An 11302-nucleotide genomic window follows, 5' to 3' on the forward strand; every position below is an offset into this window, starting at 1 on the left:
GAAGGTGCTTACAGCTTTCTTCTTGGAGAGACAGTAAAACGTCAGGCTGTTTTCCTCTTCTTTTTGTGTATGAGAAAACAGTTTAGTAACCTTTTTCCTTAACTGAAATCCTGCTCCAAAAGTCCCTTATTCTGCCAGGAGTTCTGCTGGGATGGTTCTGGTGCTCCGATTTCATGGTGTGTTGTAGTGGCAGTCACAGGCATGAGTAGTGTGAGCTCCGGTAAAGGTTCCAAATCAATGGTCTTACTGCAGGGACCATGGGAAAAGGGTGCTCCCAAGGACTGAGCCACGAGTCAGTGGCTGCTTGGAGGGTTACATGGCAAGCCTGTGCAATGTTACTCATATGGGAGATGGGCATAGTGGGAACATGGAGTCCTGAAATGCTGTTTGTGATGTACAGTGTTAAGACTCTTCCTAATCAAAATTTTCCTTTCCCTCCCCCTTCCCTTTAGAAAGCTGAATTCCTCTGAATCCATGTGCCTAAGAAAATGACAAGATACATCCAAAAAAGTAGGAGAGATTATTTAGAATATTTTTGCAATGTATTTCTTTGTGAGGTCTGTGGAAAGGTGGTTTGTGTTACTGTGTGGTCCTTACCTGTAAAGCTTAACAAAAAACCATCTCTAAGTTAGGCTGTGGCCTTGCTGATGTTGCACCAAGGGCAAATGGATGAAAAGGGTTGTGGGCACTGGGGTTGGCCCTTGCCTGCGGTATTGCTCATAGTCACTGTGCCTGCCCATCATCCTGCTTTCTCTCCCCCACCCCAAGCATAAATGTCAAAATGTTTCCATGAATCAAAGTCATCTGTACTGAGTGGATGTCTGAAAAGCACCAGTATTTCAGTGACATAGAGCTCCTGAGAGCTGCTGAATCAATAATGATGAAATACTTCTTTAAAGGATAATACAGCTTTTTAGGGAGTTTCAAATATACTACGCCTTTTCTTATCAATAAGGGCAGAATAATGGTTCCAAGTTAAATAATAAAATACCTTGTATTATTAAAGCCTTCTCATCATAGGTGTATTCAAGCTGATCATCTTACATTGTCTTTGGGTTTTGTTTTTTTTGTAGTTGGAACCTGGCACTGGAAAATATTTAGGGACCTTCCTGTGACCATAGCTAATGACTTCTGATATGTTCCCTGATGGAATAAAGAAGCAGAATTGAATGCATTGTAACTTGAACTTGGAAATTTATGCTGTTTTCAGAGCTTGGATTCTAATCACAAATTGCATCCATTTGTACTAGTACATTAGGATTTAGGAGGGAAGAAATTAAGTTTTACAGGGTCAACTTCTTAGAGTGGGGTTGGGGAAAATTAACCAAATGAGGGAGTAAAGAAAGTAACTTACAGAACCTGTCCTGTGGTTAGATTGTAAAGCAACTAAGGTGGAAGTAAGGAAAGGCACAGAATTTGAAATGTACCTGAAAGGCCCATCCCTAAAAGCCTCTCAAGGTACCTCAGACGGGTATTTTGAGAAATGATGAGCATTGGGCAGTTGCCACTGACAGCACCCCATGGCTCTCATTCCAAATTAGTAAACTGGGAAATGTCATGCTCTGAGAGCTAAATGTATATTTACCAGCCTAATTTTAGTTGTGACTTATTCTTTAACATTTTATGTTAAACAAAGAGCTTTACTGTCTGAATTTAGAATTTTAAGGACATCTATTGGCTGTGTGCAAGCTGCCAACTGTGCAATGAATAGGCAGTTAAAAAGTTTATTTTGATGTTTCTGTTGTGGCCCATAACAACAGCAGTAGCAGTGATGTGGAGGAAACAGCCGTCCATGAGATACTGAGACCTTGTCCTGAGCTCTGTCCTTAGCCTTGCTCTGCCCTTTGCCGTAAATCCAAGGCTTGGGTGATGGCTTTCTTGGGTTGCCTTGGATGAGGACTCTCAAAAATTGGTCTCCTTGTGCGATTCAAGTAGTTTTTAGTCCTTGACAGGTTCTGTCTCTCCTGAGCCTGAGGTGCAGATTATGTGCTCTGGTTTCTGTTTCATCAGGTGTTTTAACTTAGTGTTGTTGTTGTGGTGATTTCTCTGAAAATCAGTGAATCCATTGACTGAACACATACCAGGTTTAGCTAATAATTACAGAGTATGCATTTTTCCCAATACTATATTGTTAAAAGTCCATTCCCCGTAAGAGAGTACACGCCTCTTTTTTCAGTTTGAGAAATAAGTAGTTAAATTATCCAGATAGTTTTTAAATCAGTTGTGACACGCTTTAGCACACCCATTTGGTCTTTCCTTTCTCCGTTCCTTCTTTTTGTAATGGAAATATATTGTTTGCTGTATACAGATGATTTTTATGTGTTGTTTATTAAGTGTGCAATAGAAATCCTGAAAGAAATATAGTGCTAGGGTACATTAACTTGGAGTATTCGGAATTCTCCTCAAGAAGTTTTGGTGAAAAAAAAATGATCTTTTCATTAAAAGGAAATGCATTGCTCTGTGGTGTTTAAATGATGGTTATGTACTATTAAAGGCTTATTCATATTTATGTACCCATGTGTTGCTATCCAGCTCCCCGATGGGACCCCTCTGTCCCACCCCCTGTGGAGCCTGCTCGTCTCTGGGCACAGGCGGCGGAGGGGGTCCTGGAGTGGATACAACACGGACTCAGGAGGCTCAAACTTGCTGGAATAATCCCGGGTTTATTGTCTGTCGTCCATCCGGGGCAAGAGAGAGAGCGAAATGCTCTGGGTCTTATCTCTTATACCAGGGGGCAGGGGTGATTAGGGGATGCAGGGAGGTCACAGCCAATGGGAAGGGGAGGGGGAGGGAAAGAAGGTTTTCAGGTAGGAACTAACATTACACAAACCAGAGGTGAGTTTTACCCTTGGGAGGTACCAAGATTTTTAGATGCACTACAACACCTCACCCTTTTCTGTTATACAAAAATGAGAAACATGGATTTGAGTAAGAGGTAGGTTATTTCAAAAAAAAGGAAACAGAAATTTTTTAAAACATATTCGCAGCCAAAGTATGCAGGTCAGAGGCTAGAGAGGTTTCTTCTTGCTCTCTTCAGCGGCATCTTCTCTTGGAAGCAACAGCCACTTGCTTCTCTTCTCTTCTTGCTGGTGCTGGATTCTTTGGAATAAAAGGTTTTACCCATTTCTGAGGGATCCATCGGGGGCCTGAAGGGGTGGATACACATGCGTAGCCACGCCCCCAGGTGACAAGTTCATAGGGACCCTTGGTTTGCCAAGTTTCAGGGTCCCTGATTAACACTGGTGGATGCTGTGACAATTTAAACTGATCACCACTGTTAAAATGCCGAGTTACAGGAGGATTCATGTTTTCAAATGAGCAGTTTAGGAAATTAATGGTAAAGAGAGCTTTACATAGTTTCTGTTGGGGAGACATCCACACTGTCTCGCTACATTGCCTGGCTAGGACTTGTTTGAGCGTCTGGTGTGTCAGCCTGACCTGTGGGGGAGTGGGGGATGCCAGTTTTATGTTCCACTCCCCACTGCTGGACAAATTCCAGGAACTCCTTGGATTTATACGCTGGGCCATTATCTGTTTTAATTTCTTTAGGGATTCCCAATACGGAAAAGGCCTGTACTAAGTGTTGTTTAGCATGCATAGACTTTTCTCCTGCATGAGCAGAGGCATACACCGCTCCTGAGTATGTATCGATACTCACATGTACATACTTAAGACGACCAAAACTGGGGATGTGAGTGATATCTGTTTGCCACACCTCACAGCTCTTAAGGCCTCTGGGATTAACCCCGATGCCTAATGATGGCACTGCCTGGAGCTGACAATTGGGACAGGTAGCCACGATGGCTTTGGCCTGATTCCGTGTCAGCTGGAACTGACCAATCAGTCCTGGCACATTTTGATGATATTGTTGGTGACTTATTTTTGCCTGCTGAAACACATCAGGGAGACATACCTTTTCAGCTGGGGCAGCAAGGGAATCAGCCTTCCGGTTCCCCTCAGCGATTTCACCTGGCAATGGGGTGTGCGATCTTATGTGCATCACATAGAAAGGTTGTTCTCTGTTCGAGACCAAGTAAATCAGTTTTGAAAGCAATTTAAAGAGATGTTCGTTCTCAATGTCTTTGAGAACTGCCTGTTCCGCTCTGGACACCACTCCTGCTACGTAGGCTGAGTCAGTAACTAAATTAATTGGTTCTGAAAATTTTTCAAAGGCTCTCACGACCGCAGCTAGTTCAGCTATCTGAGGTGACCCCTCTACAAACTCAACATCAGCTTCCCAAAGCTGAGTCTGTGGATTTCTCCAAGTCATCACCGACTTGTTGGATGTCCCAGATGCATCAGTGAACACTGTGAGAGCCTTGAGTGGCCTCCGGCTCCTTTTCTCACGAGGAATGAGATGGAATTCCTCATGAAACAATTTGTGTGATGGTGCATGAACTGAAATTTGCCCACTATAGCTGTCCAGAGCTAACTGGAGGTTAGCATTGCTCTGCAGCAGATGCTCAAACATCTCTTTGGTCAGTCTCTCAGGGGAGTTTTTGCCTTCTCCAGAGAGCCTGACTGGGAGGTGAATACACATAAAGTCACAACCTGCCAGTTCCCGCAGCCTTACCCTGGCCTTTTGAATCAGCTGAGCCATCAGCTCTTGTGGCTTGGTGATAGTCTTGGGTCTTTGATGGGAGAGGAAGACCCATTCTATTATTAAGAGTGGGTCTCTCTGCCCTTCAGCCCATTGGAATATTAACCCATGTAGGTGTGGCAATTTTCCCAGGACAATAAATTTGAAAGGCAGCTCAGGTTTGAAGCGGTGTGCCTGTCTTTCTGTCAAGGCCTTTTGTGCCTTTTCAATTACAGTTTTTGCTTCTGGAGTTAGCACTCTGGGAGACAGTAACTCTCTCTCCCCTTTTAATAAACTGAGTAGGGGGCCCAAGTCTTCATTGGTGAGACCTAGCCAGGGTCTGACCCAGTTTAGTGACCCGCATAGAGAATGAAGATCTGCTAGAGTTTTAGGATTACCAATAATTTCCAATTTTTGTGGAACAACAGTCCGTGCTGTAATTTGCAGGCCCAGATATTTCCAAGGTGGCATCCTTTGAACTTTGTCTTCCTGCAATTGGAATCCAGCAGAGGTTAAAACTTTAACCACTAGGTCAAGGGTATCTTTCAGTATGTTGTTATTGGGACAGCATATTAAAATATCGTCCATATAATGCAAAATGATAGCCTCTCTCTTTTCAGCACGCACTGAGGACAGCAATGACCCCACATACCACTGGCAGATGAAGGGGCTGGCTTTCATCCCCTGAGGTAGAACTGTCCAGTGGTACCGTTTCATTGGAGCTTCCCTGTTAATGGTAGGAATGGAAAAGGCAAACCTTGGTGCATCCTCTGGATGCAGGGGAATTTGAAAAAAGCAATCTTTAATATCCAGTACTGCTAGTAGCCAATCTTGTGGTAGCATGGTTGGGGAGGGCATTCCTGGTTGGAGAGATCCCATGTTTTGTATTTTTTTGTTTATTTCTCTTAAATCTTGAAGGAGACGCCATTTATCTTTCCCTGGCTTTTTTATTACAAACACCGGGGAATTCCAAGGGCTGGTTGTTTCTACTATGTGTCCCTTAGCCAATTCTTCTTCCACTAATTTTTCTAGCGCCCCAAGTTTTTGTTTGCTGAGAGGCCACTGGTTCACCCAAATTGGATCATTATCTAGCCAAGATAATTTTTGGACAGGACGCTCTACAGTGGCCTCTATCAAAAATCCTGAGGTGTCTCAGGAATAGTGAGTTTTACCCCCCACTGCAACATGGTATCTCTCCCCCACAGGGGGCACTTGTAGTCAATTACAAAAGGTCGGACACTAGCTATCCTACCATCCGGACCTTCGATCTGGACGATATTTCTAGCAATTTTTGCCAGTTTCATCCCTCCAACACCCTGTATTTTTCCTGCCACTGGTTGCAGTTCCCAGTGTGAGGGCCACACCTTTTCCAGTATGATGGTCACATCTGCCCCAGTGTCAATTAACCCTTCTACATGGAGATGTTCTGATTTATGTGTTAAATTGCATCCTATAATTGGCTTGTTTTCACCCACTACTTCTGCCCAGTAAACTCCCGGTGCTTTGTCATCTACTGGGACTTCTGTTGGAACAGGGATTACCTGGGCTATTACCTGCCCTTTGTCTATATAGAAAGGGGGTTGGGGGCACCTAGCTAAGAGAGTGAGGTGTGTTAGGTCTCCCGTGATTGTCATGGGAGCCACCTCAATCTCTATTGGTGTGTGTGCTGTGTCTCCAGTAACAAAATACCTACTATCCAGTCCAGCCAGGTCTTGTGAATTATCCTGCAAATCTACTCCCACGACAGTCCAGCGGTCAGATCTGAAACAAAAAGCTTTAGAAGTTACAAGTCTGAATCGCTTTTGTGGTTGCCAGACCTTATTAGGCAAACGTTTTTCACAATTATAGTTTTGCAGTTTTTCACCCCCCTTCTCCGTTTTTATTAAAGGACAGAGATTCGTTTCCACTTCATTTATGTCTGCACGCTGAGTGGATAAGCGCTGTGATGTAAGTTTTTTGGCAAGCTGGTATCCATGTGTTTCTGTTGTTTTAAAGGACAGTTTTTAGCAAAGTGTCCTGGTTTTCTGCAATAAAAACAAATTCGCTGTTGCTGGTCAGGCGTCATCTGTTCATTCCTTGTCTCAGATGAAACTGCAGCAACAGGTCTTGGGGTGGTCCAGGGAGGTCTCTTTTCCTGCGAAAACATCTCTGCTTTCCTTGCACAGGCTGCTGACATCTGTGCCAGGGTCGGAGGGGGATTCACAGGCAAACCTAAAATAATTCTACGGCAAGATTCATTAGCATTTCTCTGAGCAAGTTCCTTGACTAACTCTGTCTGTACCACGGGGTCTTCTACCTGACGGGAAACTTGTTCTCTTAATCGGTCTAAGAATTGCAGGAATCCTTCTGAGGGCATTTGTTTTACATTAATATAACTGCCCTTAGTGTCAGCTGTAGGTAGCTGTGTGAAAGCCTTTTCTGCAGCTGTAGTGATTTTATCTATCGCAGCTTTTGGCAATGCCCTAGTTTGGTCCTCAGGTTTTTCCCATACTCCTTCACCACATAAATGCTCTAAAGTAACAGGATTATTTCATAAATCTACATATTGGGGATTAGTTTTTAATAATTCCACCAGTATGTTTTTTAGAAACCGCTTCCATGTGTTTTCCCATAATTCAAATTCAGATGGTGTAAGCAAACACTTAAAAAGATCTTTAATATCTGTAGGAACTAAATCATTTGAAGTTAATGTTGTTTTAACAATGCTTTTAAATATTTCACTATTACGGCCAAATTCGCTTTGTACTTTGCAAATTTCTTTTTTGTCTTGGTATGAAAACGGTTTGTAAGTACGGTTTTGTGGTCTCGTTCCAGTAAAAGTGACAGGAGCAGCAGTGGGGAAAAAGGCTGAATCAAAACTATTTTGTTTTACCATTCCCAGTTGTATTGAACTGGGAGGGGGGAGAGGCTTGTCCTGCTCGGACATCGGGGTAGCTCGTATTCCCCCATCCCCCAGGGGCACTATGTGGCTCCACACTGAGAGCAGGCTGTGAGGTTCCACCCCTCCATCCCCCGGGGCGTCCCCCGGGGCCATCAGGGCAATTTGCAGCAGCACAACCACACCCGCCTTTGGAATGTGGTGAGGCAACCTCACCTCCCTGCTCGGTCTCGGCCCCGCCCCCCAGACCGTGGGAACTGTGCGGGGCCCCGCCCCTCAGCCCCCACTCGGCTCCGCCCCCAGACCCGCCCCTGGTTTCCACCCCATCCCCGCCCCCAGCCCCGCCCCCGCAGGAGCCGGGCGGGGGGGCGCTCCCCCCCACGCCGGGCCTCGGGGTTCCACCCCCCCCCACGTCGGGTCTCGGGGTCTCCCCCCACCCCACGTCGGGTCTCGGGGTCTCCCCCCACCCCATGCCAGGCCCGGGAGGCTGGCACCCCCCCATCGGGGGGCAGAGCCGGGACACCCCTCTCCCTGCCCCTCTGCAGGAGCAAGGGGTGTAACTCTCTCCCTCCCCGCTCTTCCTCCCCACGGGACAGGGACTGGAGGAACAGGGAATAGGGTTACAGCCTCGGGGGGCAGGGTCATAGGGTGGGGCCAGGCAGGGCTGGGGGGTGGAGCAGGGTGGAACATCAGGGGGAACAAAGGGGTTGTGATAAGAGTTATGGGTGGAATGGATTATGGGTAGGAGAAAGGGGATACACAGGAGGATTCACCATGTGGCCAGGTAACACGTGGCCGGAGCCATCTTGGCTCTCAGCCATGTGGGGATAGAAAGATACATTTTCTGTAACACTGACAGGGTATAGGGAGGGAGCCTTGATGGCTTGTGAGGCAGGACTGGGTGACTGAGAGAGACACACCGGATTAGAACTTGTATTGTTTGTCTCGGGTATCTTTTCCATTGGGGAAACAGAGGTTTTGGGGGAAAAGTTAGGAAAGTTAGGTGCTTGTTTGTCTTCCGTTTTTATTTCTCTGTTAACTAATTCTTTTCGAATTAAAAGAAAAACTGGGAGGAATTTCAGGGCCGATTTGTCTCCTCCTTCTATTTTTAAGGTTAATAAATTTCCAATTTCATCCCAGGCAGTTACTGAATCTAATTTTAACAATTCGATCTGTTTACTTTGCTGAGTCAAATATGATACAAACTGTTTTATCTTATGTTTTGAAATTTTTACATTTGTGGTTTTTAAAAAATTCTGTATTTGTTGTGTATGACTCCTTTCTTGTGTGCATAGCCGGGATCCCATTTTTGGAGGTCACAGCAGCTCTGCACACAATCTGTCTATTTTCCCTACCACAGAAAACAAGGTTGCACCAAAAGGATTACAATTAAACTCACACTGTACAGGCAGCAGGGAGAATTCTCTCTCCCACCCCCTCTTCGTCTCTGCCCACGGCTGGGGGAACCCCACACGCTCGGGTCTGCTGCCGCTGGGAAGGAGTTACACGGAACACAGTCCCCCGGGGTCTGTTTCACTCCACCCCTCCCAGCCCGGTGTCCGAGTTCAATCTTACCTTTTTCTGTCGTTTTCTGGCGGTGGAAAGATACTTGTTGCCCTGGAATCGGTCCTCTGGTGCTGGAGGATTTTCGACTCCTTTTCGGAAACTTTTTTTGCTGTATTTTTTTAACTGCATCCAAAGTCTCCAAAGAACGGCTCACCCTGGCTCCGATAAGCCTTTAACGTGGGCTTGTTCAGCCCCATGTTGGGCGCCACTCTGTTGCTATCCAGCTCCCCGATGGGACCCCTCTGTCCCACCCCCTGTGGAGCCTGCTCGTCTGGGGGCACAGGCGGCGGAGGGGGTCCTGGAGTGGATACAACACGGACTCAAAGTATCTAGACACAGGAGGCTCAAACTTGCTGGAATAATCCCGGGTTTATTGTCTGTCGTCCATCCGGGGCAAGAGAGAGCGAAATGCTCTGGATCTTATCTCTTATACCAGGGGGCAGGGGTGATTAGGGGATGCAGGGAGGTCACAGCCAATGGGAAGGGGAGGGGGAGGGAAAGAAGGTTTTCAGGTAGGAACTAACATTACACAAACCAGAGGTGAGTTCTACCCTTGGGAGGTACCAAGATTTTTAGATGCACTACAACACCCATGCACCTTTTGTGTTTGTCACAATTTTAGTGTGCTACGGAATAACTAAAAAGCATAGGACTTTCCAGCAGGTTATGCTGCACTGCAGTATATCAGCAATATATAGTCCATGAGTAGGATAGATCATTTTGAAGTGTCTAAAGCAGACATTTTATTCTATTTTGGTGTATTTTAAGAGAGGAGTAGTGGTCCTGGGCATCTGATGTAAGCAAAGGGCTGTGTTACATGAAGGACTGCCTCCCTTGGAAGAACCTTCAGATGTACCCAGATTTCCTTAACTGCTTGGTTTAAAAGAATTTGTGGTACTAATTTCTAAGTTCAGTCTTTCAAACATTGCTTAATGAACTTCCCAGAGGAGAGTGTTCTTTACTGCTGTTCAGTGTGTTCTGGGAATTTAAACCGGACTGTGAGGCCCGAGTTCCACCAGGAGCCACAGGGGACAGATGCAGGCATTGCCACCTTCCATGGTCAGAGCACTGCACAGCAGAGTCATGGAACAGCAATCTCTGTGCCCGTGCCTGTGCAGGGTCATCACCCTGTCACAGCTGTGCTGTTCAAACGCAGGCTGCAGGCTGTGTCTGTCTTCCTACCCCTGCATTTGGGGCACTGGGTTGTAAAAGTGGTACAGCAGAATGAATGAACATGAATTCGTTCCGCTGCTCAGCTTTAGTGCTGAGATGATAAGCGGTGGATTGGGAGCATCAGCTCTCGTTCTGAAAGCAGGCAAGTGTGGTGTGAAAATCAGGACTGAATTTCCAGTCTTTCCCTTTACAGCATTGTTGCTCCTGATACACAGACTGTTACCAGCACTTTGTTGTTTGGCTTAATATTATTTCAGTGATTATTAAATCAAGGCGACATTTGGTGCACTTAATGAAACTGGAGGGATTTCCCTCCCCTTTCACAGGCTCTGCCTTGCAGGAAGTAAACCTGCTGCTGCCAGGCTTTGGGTGGCTGTGGGGATGGGATTCATTCTTACTGCCTCTGATAATGGAAGTTTCTGGACACCTCTGATGATGACGTCTATCTTACACGAGGCAATCAAAGAATATGGCATTTGGTAATACTTATAATGGCTTATGAATATGGAAATCTGTATGAGTTTCTTGTTAGATAAATGAGGACAAGATTATTTATCACTTGTGTTCCTAAAACTACCCTTGAGATACCTTTTGTATCAGATGCAGATACACAATACCAGAAATATCAGTAATGAGGCATTTAGGAAAAAAAAGTAATTTCTCTGTTACTGTGCTACTGCATTATTTTTAATGCTGCACAGAAATTTTTGGAGATGACAGCCAAATACAATTTTAGGGATAAAGATGAATGGCTTCCTACAAGCAAGCCTGATTTTTCATGAAAGCTGAGGTAGGTATAATGATGCTGGGAAAGTGTCAATGTAGAATTTTGACAAAGACATTGCAAGAAGCCAAGAGAAGATTTGGCAGTGCATAAAAAATTTAGTAAAAACCCTCACAATAACAAAATACAGTAAAAATAGAGTAACAAAAATATAAACGAAGGTGTTGCAACTAAAGCAAGCAGATGTAAGTTTGAGGGGGAAGGTAATGTCTTTTCAATTGTTTATAAATACTGAGAAAAAAAGTTTGACAATTGTAAGCCTCACAATTTTCTGGGGGAGTTTCTTCAATACTTGAAGGTAGGTAAGGCTTAAACTTGTGGG

The 11302-nt window shown here is 45.2% G+C and overlaps 1 long non-coding RNA gene across 1 annotated transcript; it reads left to right on the top strand.

The window, feature by feature from the left end:
- On the top strand, positions 1–1174 carry LOC111931521 (uncharacterized). The gene is made up of 3 exons (XR_002865597.2): positions 1–176; positions 453–510; positions 1074–1174. It is a non-coding gene; the product is annotated as an uncharacterized LOC111931521 (long non-coding RNA).
- The last annotated feature ends 10128 nt before the right edge of the window (positions 1175–11302 follow it).

Source organism: Cyanistes caeruleus, chromosome 8, assembly GCF_971803275.1.
Source record: "Cyanistes caeruleus chromosome 8, bCyaCae1.hap1.1, whole genome shotgun sequence".
Lineage (NCBI taxonomy): Eukaryota > Metazoa > Chordata > Aves > Passeriformes > Paridae > Cyanistes > Cyanistes caeruleus.